The sequence below is a fragment of the Myotis nattereri genome, assembly GCF_964212035.1.
Source record: "Myotis nattereri genome assembly, chromosome: 15".
Classification (NCBI taxonomy): domain Eukaryota; kingdom Metazoa; phylum Chordata; class Mammalia; order Chiroptera; family Vespertilionidae; genus Myotis; species Myotis nattereri.
Window position 1 is genome coordinate 43,082,021 of NC_138090.1, and position 14,936 is coordinate 43,096,956.

Sequence of the window (14,936 nt, forward strand, 5' to 3'; positions counted from 1 at the left end):
ATCTTACTGGCCTGTGGAGCCCACTTGCAACAGCAAGGCTGATGGAGGCATGTGTCCCCTGAGAGGATGATCCTCTGACCCCAGCATTGGCCTCTGCTGTGTCTTGGTCTTGGGTCTGTCAGCACCACACAGAGAGCCCCACAGGCCCCAAATTGGGGATTATTTCTGTTTGTGACACAGAAACCCTGGTGGGCACTGGGTCTGCCCCGTGATCTCAAAGCATTGGGAAGGTTGGATATCCTCCCAGCAGGAAGGCCACAGAGATGACTGTGGGTGTGAGAAGGGGTCAAGCTGGATGACAACTGCAGAGGGGACCCTCCCTCTATCTCAGGTTGTCACTAGCCTGGCCTCTGCTTCCAGGGATAGAGACCCAGGACCAGGAGTCACAGGAGGCCCTGCAGTTCCTGGGAGTGAAGAGGAAGGTGTCCTGCATGTCCTGGGAAGAGAGGACTGTGATGGGAGCTCAGGTGGCTGTGGGCTTCCTGGTCGTCAGGGCTAGTTTCTGGGAGACCCTCCCTGTCTGTTGCCTCATCCTGTCTTGTGCTCCCTTACATTGGGGTGGTGTCTGTCCTCTGCCTGGGGGAGTAACCTTTCATTACCCCACCTTGTTCATGTGTGGTGCCAGGCAAGGGAGAGGGAGCAGCAAATAAAGCCCTGGGAAAGCAGGTGCTCTTGGGCCTGTTAAAGTTAGAAACTTCCCAACCTGTGAAGATTTTCATGAGTTTATTTGAACCAAGGTAACATCATATGCCTGGAACACGTTTTCAAATCCTGAGCTTGTTAGTTGTGCAACTTATTTAATACATTGTGATAAAAAAAGAAAATGAAAAAAGTTGTGTGAAATCAATTAGGAAGTGAAGAAATCTCTAGAATTGATAAATAGCAAAATGGAGAAACACATTTTTTTTTTGTTTTTTACTTTTGTTGGTCCAGGATAACTAATATTTACAGCACATAGAGAAGTTATGCAAGGAACCAGGCAACCTAAGAAGTATGTTGTCTCATATGCTGGTCCCAGAGTCTGTGCCTTCAAATCATTTTGCAAAAAAACAACTACTCTGATGTGTCAACGGTATGGTATCAAAGATGCATAAGAACAGGAAAGAGGGCTCACTTAACGTAAAGTCTGACCTTTGCTAACAAAGCTGTAGGCCTGGGACATGACTTCCTGACATCTCCTGCCCTGTTAGGAATTTGTGATCAGACCATCCTGTGCAGTTAATTTTGGTCACTGAGCTCATCATGACTGCCATGTGATCCACTGGACTTGTCAGGCTTATTTAGAGCCCATTTTTATTGTCGTTGTTTTTTCAGAGTCCCTAGAAGAAGCAGGTGGGATACAGCAGTCATGAGGGCGGGGTCCAAAAGCCTCTGTGGGAGAAGGGGATGGAAATCAGGCTCCTTCTCTAGCTCCTTAGGCAAAGTCAGGTTCACCTGTGAATTCCCTGTGTTGTCTGTGTGTCTAAATGTCGCCCCCTGGAGAGCAGAAGGAGACCTGCAGCCAATGTCAGGTGCTTTACCAGGAATGCTGACAAAAGAATGAGCCTGACACCTGGGCAGATGTGGGCACTGGCCATTAAGCTTAAAGGCCAGTCAGTCGGGGTCCAGTTACTGTGGGCTCCAGGCCACCTGACTCCATTCCAGACCAGGATGAGCCCAGTAAGAGGACAGGATCTGGGGCTGCTTCCATCTCAGAGCAGCTGAGGGTCCAGAGTATTATGAGTCCAGTGTCATGAGAACTGTCCCCTCTGGTGGATGTACTGTTTCTGGAGGAACTCTTTGTCTCAAAGATTTCAAAAACAGGACCAGTTGATGTCTCTTCTGAGGCTTTTAGATGAGTGTGCCAAACTGGAGGGCTGATCCCCCAAATGGCCTGTGCATCTCCATCATTGCATTGGGGTATTGCATTCAAGTCACCTGGGTCCCTGTCCATTCACTGCTGTAGTCCTCCCCCAGGGCCCAGGATCTGAAGCAGCTCCACTTGGATTGTTATCCACAGGAGTTGTGGGTCTGTCTGTTAGGGGAAGGGAGGTCCCTTTGGGACCCTCAGACCTTTGTGATGGAAGCAAACCCATATACTGGCTCCTTCAGTCCCTTATGCTAAGGAAATTCCCCTTGCTCCCCAGGACTTCATGTGTGGGTGAGATGTTCAGGGACTACAGGAAGGTGTCCCACAGACCAGAGACCTTGGGTTTGGGAGTCATCCCCATATCCCTTTGAGGTCAGTGTGAGTTCTCTTTACCATGGTAGTACCTCTACCTGGTCTGAAAGATCCAGTTTCTGCCAGACAGGGCTTTGTGAGAAGACAAAGGTCAGAGGCTGCTGTCCAGGCCCCAGGAATATGAGACAACATTCACAAGGTGGAAATGGGGAGGGCTGTGATTTTCTGGGTATGGAAGTAGTTCTGACTCTTCATTGTTAGTTGGTCCAATCTCCCGCCCACCCCCCTGATTGTGTGAGGGGGATAAACCCATCCCTGGGTCATCTCCACACACTTGTGGCCTCCTCCCATGCTGACACCCATGCCTTCGTGCCAATAAGGAACAGAGTTTGACCACTAGTGTCACACAGGGTGACAGGCTTCCATTGGGTGGTTTCTCTCATCCATTTAATGAGTGTTTACTGAGCAACTGTGATGTGTCAGACCCTGGAATGGGCCCTGGGATCTGAGACAACAGGACATAGGTGGGACCTGTGCTCATGGAGTTTACCTTGTAACAAAGACTGGCTCTCAGAGAAATCACACCACTAAGGAGTTAATTATAATCCAGAGAAGGGCCACAAAGAAAGAGTTGTATGAACTTGAGTGTAGCTTGTCTGGGGATCACAGAGAGAACTTCTGAGAAAGTGACCTCTTGGATGAGACCTGAAGCATGAGTGGCCTTTCACCCATTGGACAGAGGGTGGTGGGGAAGAGCTGCCTGCAGATGACTGGAATTTGGTGGGCAGATGCCCGGCTGGATGGAGAAGCTTTCAAAGTCCTGTGTGGGCAGTGTGAAGAGTGAGAAGGAATGTGGACTGTGTGCTGGTGAGGTTAGACCCTGCTGGGCTGTGGGTGCTGCTGAGGTGGTGTCAGCAGACACGTGAGGAGGCTGAAGACTGTGGAGTAGCTCACCCCCCTTTGATGGACAAGCTGAAAAATGTGCAAAAAAAAAAAAAGTCATGTTACAGTTTTGAAATTTCTATTCAACTTATACTTTAAGCAGTATTTTGTATGTGTATATTTAAACTTAACATATTTATTGAATTTAAGTTGGCATATAATAAACTTACCATATTGAAAGTATACAAATTATTAAGCTTTGCCAGATGCATGCACAGAGAAGTTGTTACAATGAAGAAAATGAACATGTTCTTCACTGTTAAAACCTCCTCAGGACCTCTTATAATCTCCTCACTCTGTCCCTCTCTCACTCCCTCCAACTCTTATCTGCTTTCAGTCATTATAGATGAATTTGCATTTTCTGCAGTTTCCATAATTTGAACCATATAATATGTAAATTTTGGGCAAAAGTTGGCTTCTAGAATCCATGCCATTATCTTGAAATAGTTATTTCCTTTTTAAGCCCTCAGATCTACTCCATTGTAGGATGCACCAAATTTGTTTAGCCATTCACCCATTCGTGGACATTTGTGTTGATTCCCATTTTGGACTATTACATGTAAACCAGGCACTAACATTTGTGTAGAAATGTCTTTAGCACAGAATTAGGTGCTTGTAAAACCAATGAAGGGCCAGAGAAATGGAAGTCAGTGAGTTGATACAGAAAGTCTGGTTTCAAGGTCTCACTGCCACAGCCCTACCCAGAGGCAAAGAAACATCTACATATTCACATAAAGCTCTGTCAGCAGAGCCCACCCATCAGAAGCAGGAATCACAGCTCCTTCTCCCTCTCAGAGTCCAAACTACACACAAGTGCATGTCAGAGGCTGACATTAATTCACACCTGAATTCCCAGTCATTAGAAGTGGGAAAGGTGGTATTTAACCTTTCAGCACCTCTCCTATAGGATGAAATATAGAAAGGGGTGGAGCATAAATGTCAAGTGCCAATAGATAATACATGGCATGGTTGAGTCCACTTTCAGGCTCTGTGACTCTGGGCAAGTCATCTCACCTCAAAAAGCCTCAGTTTCCTCATGTGATTTCATAGAAAGGTATTTCCTGGTTCTTAGAATAGAGCAGTTTAAATTCTTGAAATTTTCTGAGTGATATGGGCAATAAGAGTGTCTTTTGTCCCAATGAGGCAACCCCTGACAGGCCTCTGGATAGTTGCAGGGTGAGGACAGGTTGCCATAAAGGCCAAATCTTGATTAGAAGCCTGGAATTTTCAGCTGCCAACGTAAGAAATATTTAAACCTGTAGAGAATTTTTATGAGTTTGAGTTCAACTGACGACAATTGCCAGGAAGCAAAATCTCAACGAAAAGCGGCAGTTTTGCACCTTATGTTATACATTACAATCAAAGCAGGAGGCATAAGAGGTTAAATAAAATCCATTGGTGATAGGTTAGGAAGGTGGGAGAAAGCAAAACAGGGTAATCTCTGAGATTGGATTAAAAGTAAAACAAATAGACACATACGTCTTTTGCACTAGTTGATAGAAGATAGTTAGCAGCTAACAATTAACATGATGACAATAGCAATGAGGAGTTTTGTGGCTTCCCCTCTGGTGCAGTGAGGGTCTGGTAAAAGAGAAAAATTTTTCCTGATATTCCAAAAGTAAGTTATCATGAATGCAAAAAGACAATAGACATGTTCAGTTAACATAAAGATTCAGCTTTCTTATGAAAAAATACCTAAGACATAGTTAGCCACCATGACTCACTTTTAGTTAGAAACATGTCACTTCAGGCTATCCTATTTGGTTACTTTAAGTCTCTGATTTTGCAAATCATCCTATGCAGGCCTCCTCTGAGCTTGTCAGCTTTAGTATGTGGCCCCATTTTCATCCACACCTCCCCCTTTGGGTCATAAATCAAATGGAATGATTCACTGATGACCAACCTTTTGGTTGGAAAATGTGGTTTCATGTTGCTAGAAAGGCTCATCACTTGGAAGTCTTAGATTATCTATCTGAACTATGGACCATTGAGGATAGGGCAAGACTCTAACCTTGGATGGAAGTCAAGGTCAAATTTTCTCAAAAATGAAAAGCAGGTAAATGGGAGCCTGTCAGGTTCCACTGGTCTTCATTTTGAAAAAAAAACACTTTGTCCCTGAACAGTGTCGCTAAGTGATTAGAGTATCAGCCTGCAGTTCCTGGTCAATGTCATGTGTCTGGGTAGTAGGATCAATCCCTGGTCCCAATCATGATGCATGCAGGAGACAGCCAATTGTGTTCCTCTCACATCGATGTTCCTCTCCCTCTCTCTTTTTCTCTCTCCCTCCCTCCCTCCTCTCTCCTTTCTACTCCTTCTAAAAATCAGTGGAAACAATATCCTTGGGTTAGGATTTAAACAAAAACACACACAATAAAAAATAAAGAAAAACATTTTGGGTCATTTCTAACCTATAAGCTATCGTGATCCAAATTTTGCTGTCTGTCTCATTTCTTTGTATTTTTCATCTAGTATAACACTTGCTTATAGTTTGAGGGCACGCTATACACCTCTTCAGTTTTCACAATCTGATCATGAGATGGGTTCTCTTTCGCAATGGTCCACTTATTTCCCGTTGGAAACACTCAAGGGTCATTCATTATTAATCTGATTCTTTCTGGTTGTGCAATTGGAACTGTAATCATATTTGAGGACAAGGCTGTAAGAACCCAATGGTGTATATTACAAATACCATCTAAAAATTTCATAGACCAGGGATACAGTAAGATTATCATAAGTAAATTTCCTGTGCCTCAGCTGCCATTATAGAGGAACATGTTCTATAGCTTCTTCAGCTTCATGTGAATTAATATGGTGAGCAGTCTTTGTTGGTTTAGGGTAAAGCATATCCCCATAATTAGGTTCTGACATTTCTACATAAAATTTCTCAATATTCCTTTCCACTAACCTCTACAGCTTCCCTTGTTTTCAGTTTGCCTCTTTTTACTCATTCAGACATAATTAACTTGTTCGGTCAAACTACTTACTTTTAACTTCTCTTAAAAACACCCAGCCTGGCTGGCGTGCCTCATTGGTTGAGCATCAAAGTATGAACCAAGAGGTCACAGTTCGATTCCCAGTCAGGGCACTTGCCTGGGTTGTGGGCTCGACCCCCAGTGTCGGTTGTGCCGGGGGTAGCAATCAATGATTCTCTCTTATCATTGATGTTTCTATCTCTTTCTCCCTTTCCCTTCCTCTCTGGAATCAATACTAATTTTTTAATATATTTTATTGATTTTTTACACATAGGAAGGAAGTAGGATAGAGAGTAGGAAACATCGATTTGAGAGAAACATTGATCACCTGCCTCCTGCACACCCTCCACTGGGGATGTGCCCACAACCACAGTACATGCCCTTGACTGGAATTGAACCTGGGATCCTTCAGCCCGCAGGCTGATGCTCTATCTACTGAGCCAAACAGGTTAGGGCAATAAAATATTTTTAAGAACACTCCCAGATCCCTTTCCTCCTTTTGTAATAGCATTCCCTCTACATTTCAAAATGTTTTCAGAAATAAAAGCCAGGCATTGAATGAATTTGCCTAAGACCAGCTGGTAGTATTCAGGTACTTGACTTCATGCAGGAAAGATTGCAGAATATGAGTCTAGGTGATTTTGAGACTACGTTTATTAAAGCTGGGTGCAGTGACACAAGGAAGGACCTAGGATAAAAGAAGCAGTAGGAGAGAGACAAGGTGTAGCTGCTTCGGCTCTCTAGAAACTTTAAGGGAGACAAGTGATCCTATGCAAGGCTGCTGTCAGCTCACTGGAAAGTAAGAGGCAAGGAGACTTGGGGATAAGTTCAGTAGCCCAGGATGAGCTAGTGCTGCCTATTGTTTCCCTGGTTTCAAGTCTCCTAGGTATCACTTAGGGTTTAGGTGAAAGAAAATTCACTGGACAAGGAGATTTGAGTGGATGTGACCCAAGAGAGGCACATGCTGTCTTTTTTGTCTTGAGGGGTTTTATCTACTTTTCAGAGGTGGAGTCTTAGAGTAGGTCTCAGGGAACATCTCAATAGAATATTTATCAGCATTTCCAGGTTTGTCCTTTCAGATTGTTGTCTCCACTGATTGGTCAACAGCAGGACAGAAAGTCTAAGTCACACAACCAGTGGTATGCCCAGGAAGAAAAGTCCACCCTGAAGGCAAGGTCTAGGATCAGTTTTGCTCATTGCTAGGTACCAGAGGCTTTCTGCCCTGGTGACATTCTGCATCTGGCTGTAAATTGCTAGGCCACTTTATTCAGCTATCTATCTCAGTTTCCCCATTCTACATGCCAAGGAATATTTCTAACTTCTTACTATAATTTGACTACATTTTTTGGAATGACTTTCAAATATTTCTGTCAGACTAGTGATGTGTCAAATGAACCAGTCACTAATATACTTAAAAAGGGAGGCTTCCAGTAAATAAGGTTCTTATTTGTTTTTTTAAAGGTTCTTATTTATACAGGACACAATTGTTCCAGTTAAGCTAGAGTTGGTAGAAAAAAGACTGATGCTCAACAGAATAGAGACATCCATGGGGTTAACAGCCAGTTATACCAAAGGGGAAAAATGGAAGGATCAGGGAAAGACTCCACCATACTTCAGCCCCTTACATAGGCCCTGGATCTAAAGTTCTGGAACCCTTTTCCTGCCCTCACCTCAGGAAATCCTGAGCTAGGAGAGGTTTGTGAACTCTCTCAGAAGAATGAGTGCATAAAGATTGAAGAAAAAAGGAACAAAGCAATGGCTTCTTCGAAAATCCATCCTCATTAACAACAGCACCATAAATTAGAAGATTCAATATTGTTAACTGTCCATACTACTCAAAGCAGTCTTCAGATTCAATAAAATATATTGTAATCCCAAAGGCATTTTTTTATTTATTTTTTAATTTAATCTTTATTGTTCAGATTATTACAGTTGTTCCTCTTTTTTCCCCCATTACTCCTCTACACCGGGTTCCCTCCCCACCCTCCGCGCTCACCCCCCCCCCCCCCACACACACACACACTATCCTCATCCATAGGTGCACGATTTTTTGTCCAGTCTCTTCCTGCATCTCCCACACCCCTTTCCCCCCAAAGAAAAGTCAGTCCACTTCCTATCTATGCCCCTGATTCTATTATAATCACCAGTTTATTCTGTTCATAAGATTATGTATTCACTTGATTTTTAGATTCACTTGTTGATAGATGTATATTTGTTGTTCATAATTTGTATCTTTACTTTTTCTTCTTCTTCCACTTCTTAAAGGATACGTTTTAGCATTTCATGTAATACTGGTTTGGTGGTAATGAACTCCTTTAGCTTTTCCTAATCTGTGAAGCTCTTTATCTGACCTTCAATTCTGAATGATAGCTTTGCTGGATAAAATGATCTTGGTTGTAGGTTCTTGGCATTCAACACTTTGAATATTTCTTGCCACTCCCTTCTGCCTGAACAGTTTCTGTTGAGAAATCAGCTGACAGTCGTATGGGTACTCCCTTGTAGCTAACTGACTTTCTCTTGCTGCTTTTAAGATTCTCTCTTTGTCTTTTATTCTTGGCATTTTAAATATGTTGTGTCTTGGTGTGGTCCTCTTTGGATTCCTTTTGTTTGGGGTTCCCTGCGCTTCCTGGACTTGTAAGTCTATTTCTTTCACCAGGTAGAACAAGTTTTCTGTCATTATTTCTTCAAATAGCTTTTCAATATCTTCCTCTCTCTCTTCTTCTGGCACCCCTATAATGTAGATGTTGGTATGCTTGAAGCTGTCCCAGAGGCTCCTTACACTATCTTCGTATTTTTGGATTCTTTTTCATTTTGCTTTTCCAGTTGGGTGGTTTTTGCTTCTTGGTATTTCAAAACTTTGACTTGATTCTTGTGATCCTCTAGTCTGCTGTTGGGAGTCTGTATAATATTCTTTATTTCAGTCAGTGTATGCTGAATTTCTAGTTGGTCCTTTATCACAACCTCAAGGGTCTCACTAGATTTCTTGAGGGTCTCATTAAGTTTATCAGTGGTTTCTAGAAAATTCTTGAAAAACCTTAAAAGTGTGGTTTTGAACTCTATATCCAGTAGTTTACTTTCCTCCATTTCTGTCATTTGTGTCCTATTTCTTTGTCTCCACATTTTTTTTTTATGCTTCGCTGTGTCAATAGAGTGCCTTTCTTTGCTAAGTGTCCTATAGGGCCCAGTGGCTCAGCCTCCCCAATTACCTGAGGTAGACACCCTTGGTGCAACCCCTTGTGGGCTTTGTGCACAGTCTTGTTGTAGTTAAGCCTTGATTGTTGTAGGTAACACTGGGAGGGATTGACCTTCAGGCCAATTGGCTGTGAGAATCAGCTCTGTCTTCTATGGGAGAACTTCTGTGCTGGAGACACCCCTCCAGGGCAAGACTTGCTTCAATGGGGCTTTGATGCTCACTGATTCAGCCCCGTGTGTGTGTCCTTTATGGATCCAAGGACCTGCAATCTGGATGGTCCCAGTCTGACCACGGGGAACACTGGCTCTTGGATCTCTAAGGAGGTGCTAATCTAGCCTCTTCCTGAGGCTATGCAGCAGGAGCCAGCTGTGAAGCAATTCAAGTTGTCATGGGACCTTGGGCCAGCTTCAGTTTGTTAGGTAATTATCAGATTGCAAGGGGCCAGGCCTTTCATATGCAAAATCCTCCATGCACAGTTTGGGCAGGATGGGGAACCAGGGGATCAACAGTGTATAGCAAGCAGTTATGGCTACTCTCAGTCCTGCCCTCAGAGGCCCCCGTTTCTCAGTGTCCCGGCAATCGCTGAAAGCACCTTTGAAAGAAAGCTGTCCTCGAGTTCCAATTGCTGCCAGAAAGTCCAGTTTCTCCCATATGAGTCTGGATCCCCAGAGACTCACCCAGAACTGGAGTTCAGAGCATTCTGGAGCTTGAGACTCCCTCCCCTTTAAAACAATCAACCGTGTCCTCAGCCACCAGCCCTCTATTCAGGCGCCCAAAGGCATTTTTAAACAAATAAAAATATCATTCTTAATACATATGATATCTCAAGGACCCTGAGGAGACAAAACAATCTTCTTTACTTTCCTGAAGACCAGTATCTAGTGTAGACTTTATTGTATCTGTTTAATCCTATTCACATTTAAGCCAACTTTTTGTGATTTCATTAAATTCAAATCACAGAAATACATCATAGACGGAGAACCTTCCTTCTGTGAGCTACAGGAGTGGGAGAGGGGTGGTCCTGCTCATTAGAGTAGAGAAAGACAAAACCCCTTCACATTCTTTCTCAGCTCCTTTAGGTTACTTTGTTGTGGCGCAGCCTTCTGGTGGCAACATTACAACTTGCACCTCCCAAATAAGGCCAAAACATTTTTTCTTAAAAAAATTTTTTAAATTGATTTAAGAGAGGAAGGGAGAGGTAGAGAGAGACAGAAACATCAATGATGACAGAGAATTATTGGCTTCCCCCTGAATGCCTCATACTGGGGATCGAGTCTGCAATGTGAGCATGTGCACTGAGTGGGAATGGAACCATGAACTCCTGGTTCATAGGTGGACTCTCATCCACTGAGCAACATCGGCCAGGCTCAAAACCATTTTTTCCAGCCCGGGGTCTCTGCTAGTGTTTTAAGCAAGTAAAGTGAGTGTCATTAAGAATTTCAAGAATGATGGTTAAGGACACATATGTAATAAGTTAATCAATAAAGAAAAAAAAAGAAATTTCAAAATGGCAAAAGGAAACTATTAAACCTACTGCAGGCCCTTTTAAGTGACTTCATAGATTGGGATCCAATGAAGTAGGCCCTCCCTAGCTCGGCAAATGGATGTGTTCATCCTATAAGTTAATTTCATGCCATATTTAAGTCCTAAAATGCCTAGAGATCTACAGTGATCCTCAATGTGAGAACTAGAGACTCTCTCACTAAAGATGAACAAAATGATAAGATTTCTAAGTGCCTTAGTAAGACACGTGTGCTCTGAAGGGTGGAAGTGGATGCCTGCTGCTGTTGATGCTCTGTGACAACGACATCAGTGATGACAGCGACAACAGTGTCAGGGTCAGTTCTAATGATCACCAGTTTAAGCAAAGTATGAACTGTAAGGACATCCATGACTCTGACCATTCAGGGGTCTAACACATCTGTGAGGCCCTCATGGCTCCAATAGTCTGGGCCATGATGGATGGTACCCTCCAGAGTAAAGGAGAAGTTTCTGTGCTTGTAACTTCATCTAATTGATGTTGTGAGAATGAAAGGTGCTTTGTTAAGCCTCTTGTAATACCTCATAGAGAAGGGCATGCACATTCCTACGGTTTGGTTCTATTCTAAGGCAATAGAACAACAGCCATTGACCAGCTTCTAGGCCTCAGGAGAGACAGACAGTCTGAACATGGGCTGTAATGTGACCCAGTAGTCAGAACTGCTCATCATGATCTGGGACTTATCACACCCCCCAACAGAAGGTCAGGTCGGGAGAGAAGAATCCATAACAGATGGAAGTGACACATCCTGCATTATATGAGAACAGGTGGCCAAGACCATGGGCACCTACCACTCCAGCCCTGTAACCTGACACAGAGCTCTCATCTGTGGAATCACAGGAAGCTCATTTTGACTGGTCAAGAAAAAAGGAAAAGGCTCCACTCACTCCAGTTTATCCTGGCCCTCAATTACTCTTCCCCCAACACACACAGTCAGCTACTCCCTTGCCTGTCCCTAGGCTCCTACTCAGACTTACTCACTGACACACAAATGCCCTGGGACACGGCTCACTTGTTGACTTAGCTGAGCCATGTCTAGTGGTATGAGAATTAAATTTGTCCTTTCATGGCATTTTCAGGTCATGTAGAAACCACTGCCACTGGGCAATGCTTTGAGATCAAGGTGCACATGTCTCTACTGGGTCAAAACTAGAGACTGGACACCACAGGCCCCCAATTTTGTCTTCAACTCCAAGCCTACCCTGTATTCCCCACCTTACCCCAGTTCCATGCAACCCCTTTTCTTGGCTGACTACCCTGCACTCCAACTCCCTTCCTGATACAAATCTCGAACTCCCAGGAATCATCTTCTATGTTCATAGTGTCCCTATTCTACAATTCCTCATTGCTCTTCAGACTCTTAATCACCAACTGGATGCTCATCTCCTTCTCCCCCTTGCCTCTATCACATGTCCTCTACCAGCCTGGTGCTCCCTCTTGTCCCAATGTCAGGGTATTATACAGAGTCTTCAACTACCTTGTCATTTTCCTTACTTTGTGTCTCACCCTTCATGCCCATCCAAGTCTAGGGGAATGGGACTCTCCGACCTTTTGCTGCACTAGGTCCAGTGGTTTCTCCCTCAGTAGCTAAGTCGGCCTATCACTCAAAATTCTAAATGCCATTCTGAATCCCCCAAAAGCCCTGTTCCATGGCACCCTAGATCCCTTTGAACCCACATAATACGTAACATCCATACCTTCCCAGGCCTTATAATTTTTCATCCTGACTCTGAGAAGACACCATCCCTCCATGTCCCCCCTCATACTCACCTTTTCTTATCCACAATCCTTCTCTGGCCAGGTCTCCAAGCATTTCAGCTAAATACCACAGAGGACATCTGGAGCAGAAAAGGAAATAGAACCAGAAGAGAGATTTACTTCGGATTTCCCTGGTTCTGGTTATGGACTCTCTAAGAACAGGCACATGGAGATTTTAAAAACAACAAAGAATGACGACAGTGATGTCTGGCCTGAGCCCCGGGTCACAGAGTGCCCAAAATAAGGTCGTTGACTGCAGGCCTGAGCATGACTGACATGACAAAGATCCTGCATATTTATTGGAGTTCTTGAGTTTTATAACATAGTATTTCTTAAAATCTCTGTGACCTTTCCCTTGAAAGTGCAGTTAAAGTGCATGTGGAATGAGAATACTCTTAATGGTTAGTCTGCGGTGCAGGTGCACTCAGATTCTGGGGCAAAGGCCACTCCAAGGCAACCTGGGGCCACGGAATGACCTGGGCAGTCAGGTCATCTGTTTTGGAGGGTAAGTCCGAAGTGAGGGGGGCAAGTTAGAAACATTTATTTGGAGGATTATAGCCAGATAAGGAAATATTGGAGAATTTGAAATTAAGGTAAAATGAGCAAGATGACAGGATCAGCTAATTGCAGGTAGGTGATGTCAAAAGAAAACATGCATTGGGAAAATTGAAAGAGGCAAGAACCACTTTATTGAAGACTAACCATGCAATAGGACAGTGAGACTGAGCTCAACACCTTCAAAAGAAAAGGCTGGGGAGATTTTAAGAATGGCAGCAGGAATCATAGGCATCTGTGTTTGCTAGTTGACTTTACACAAAAGAAAAGTAAAACTTCTCATGAAATCCTGACAGGAGGTTCTTTCACCTCTTGGCTGTAATTGTCCTCACCCAAGTTAGGCTGTTACCCTCCCTCAGAGACTGGGACACAGGGACACCACGGGGATTAAATTTCAAAAGGGTGGGCCCAGGCTCCTGAGACAAATATTCTTTGGGAGAGAACACTGGCAAAAGGTTTTTAAGGAGACTTGTGTATACTTCAAAAGGGCAGAGAAAGAAAAAATCTGCAATTGCAAATTGTGATTACATTTCTGAAGAAAATGCTCTAAAACAATGGATGTAAGAGGCCTGCAGTTAGGAACAACCTATCTAAATATAAGTGACTCTGAGGCAATATAAAGCCCCCCCCCCCCACCCCATCATGAAAAAACAGCTTTCTGCACAGTGGAGGGAAACACCATTAAATATCTTTCAGACAAGATCCAGTTTGCATAATCATCAGTTCCTGCAATTTATTAGCAGGTGAAAAATAGCTGAGATTCCGAGAACAAAGCCAGAATCTGATCTCGCAGAAGGCTGTGCAATTGGAGTTTTCAATGGAGACATTACATTTCCCCCTATAGTCACCTTCCCTTTGATGAAATGAAATCTCCAAGGAAGAAGAATATTTTTGATCCTACATCATGGCTGGTGTCACTCAATTTGGCTGATTAGTGACCTACGCGCAGAGGAATGACATTCACACATAGTTTGCTCTGTTGCACATGTTTCTATGAAACCTAAGATGGGAGTTCTAACAGCCTCTTGAGGCTAGGAAGTCTCACCTTCACACTTCACCTGCAGTCTCTCTTGCTTTGGGAGATGCCCTCTTCCTCAAGAGATTCCAAAATACCCCTCAGGAGAAACTGAGCTCCATAAAGAGTGAAGTCGTTTCTAATTCTCAGGATATCAGTGTGAACTTGGATATTTGAGCCAAAGCCTTGGTTGTATTACCAGCATTTCCAATTATATCCTATTAACAAGGAAGACAGTATCCTACTGAACTTATTTAAATTGATCCACTGCCGAGCTCGGAAAATGGCGGAGGTATAAGCGGACGTGTCCTGTGCCTTGTCCTGGAGCAGATAAGGGTGAGCAGCTGAAACGGGTAACATTCAGCCCGAATAGGTAGAGGATTTTCAGCTGAGAGATTGTCTGCAGCTAGGAAAGACTGAGAACCCCCCAGGGAAAAAAAAGGACGGTTGGAGACTGCAGCTGAAGCCTCTCCTGGTGCACCAGCTAAGCAGGGGAGACTGCGCCATCTTGGGTGGTTGTTGCTGGCATCCAGAGACCAGCTACTAACCTGGAAACAAGGGATCTCAAGCAGCGTGACTGCGTGAACTCAGAGGAGCACTGCTTCTTCTCACGGAAAGGTTGGACATCCCCTAAAGGTGCGGTTTGCAGTTCGGGTTGGAGGGAGGACCCAGCTCGCGCGCGCGGGGCAGAATCTGCGCCCCACAGAGTCTGCAGCCATTGGGACCATCGTGACCCGCGAGTGGGGAAGGGGCCCCACAGGGCTGCTGGGAGAAGGGAACGCGAAAAATGAGCCCATAGC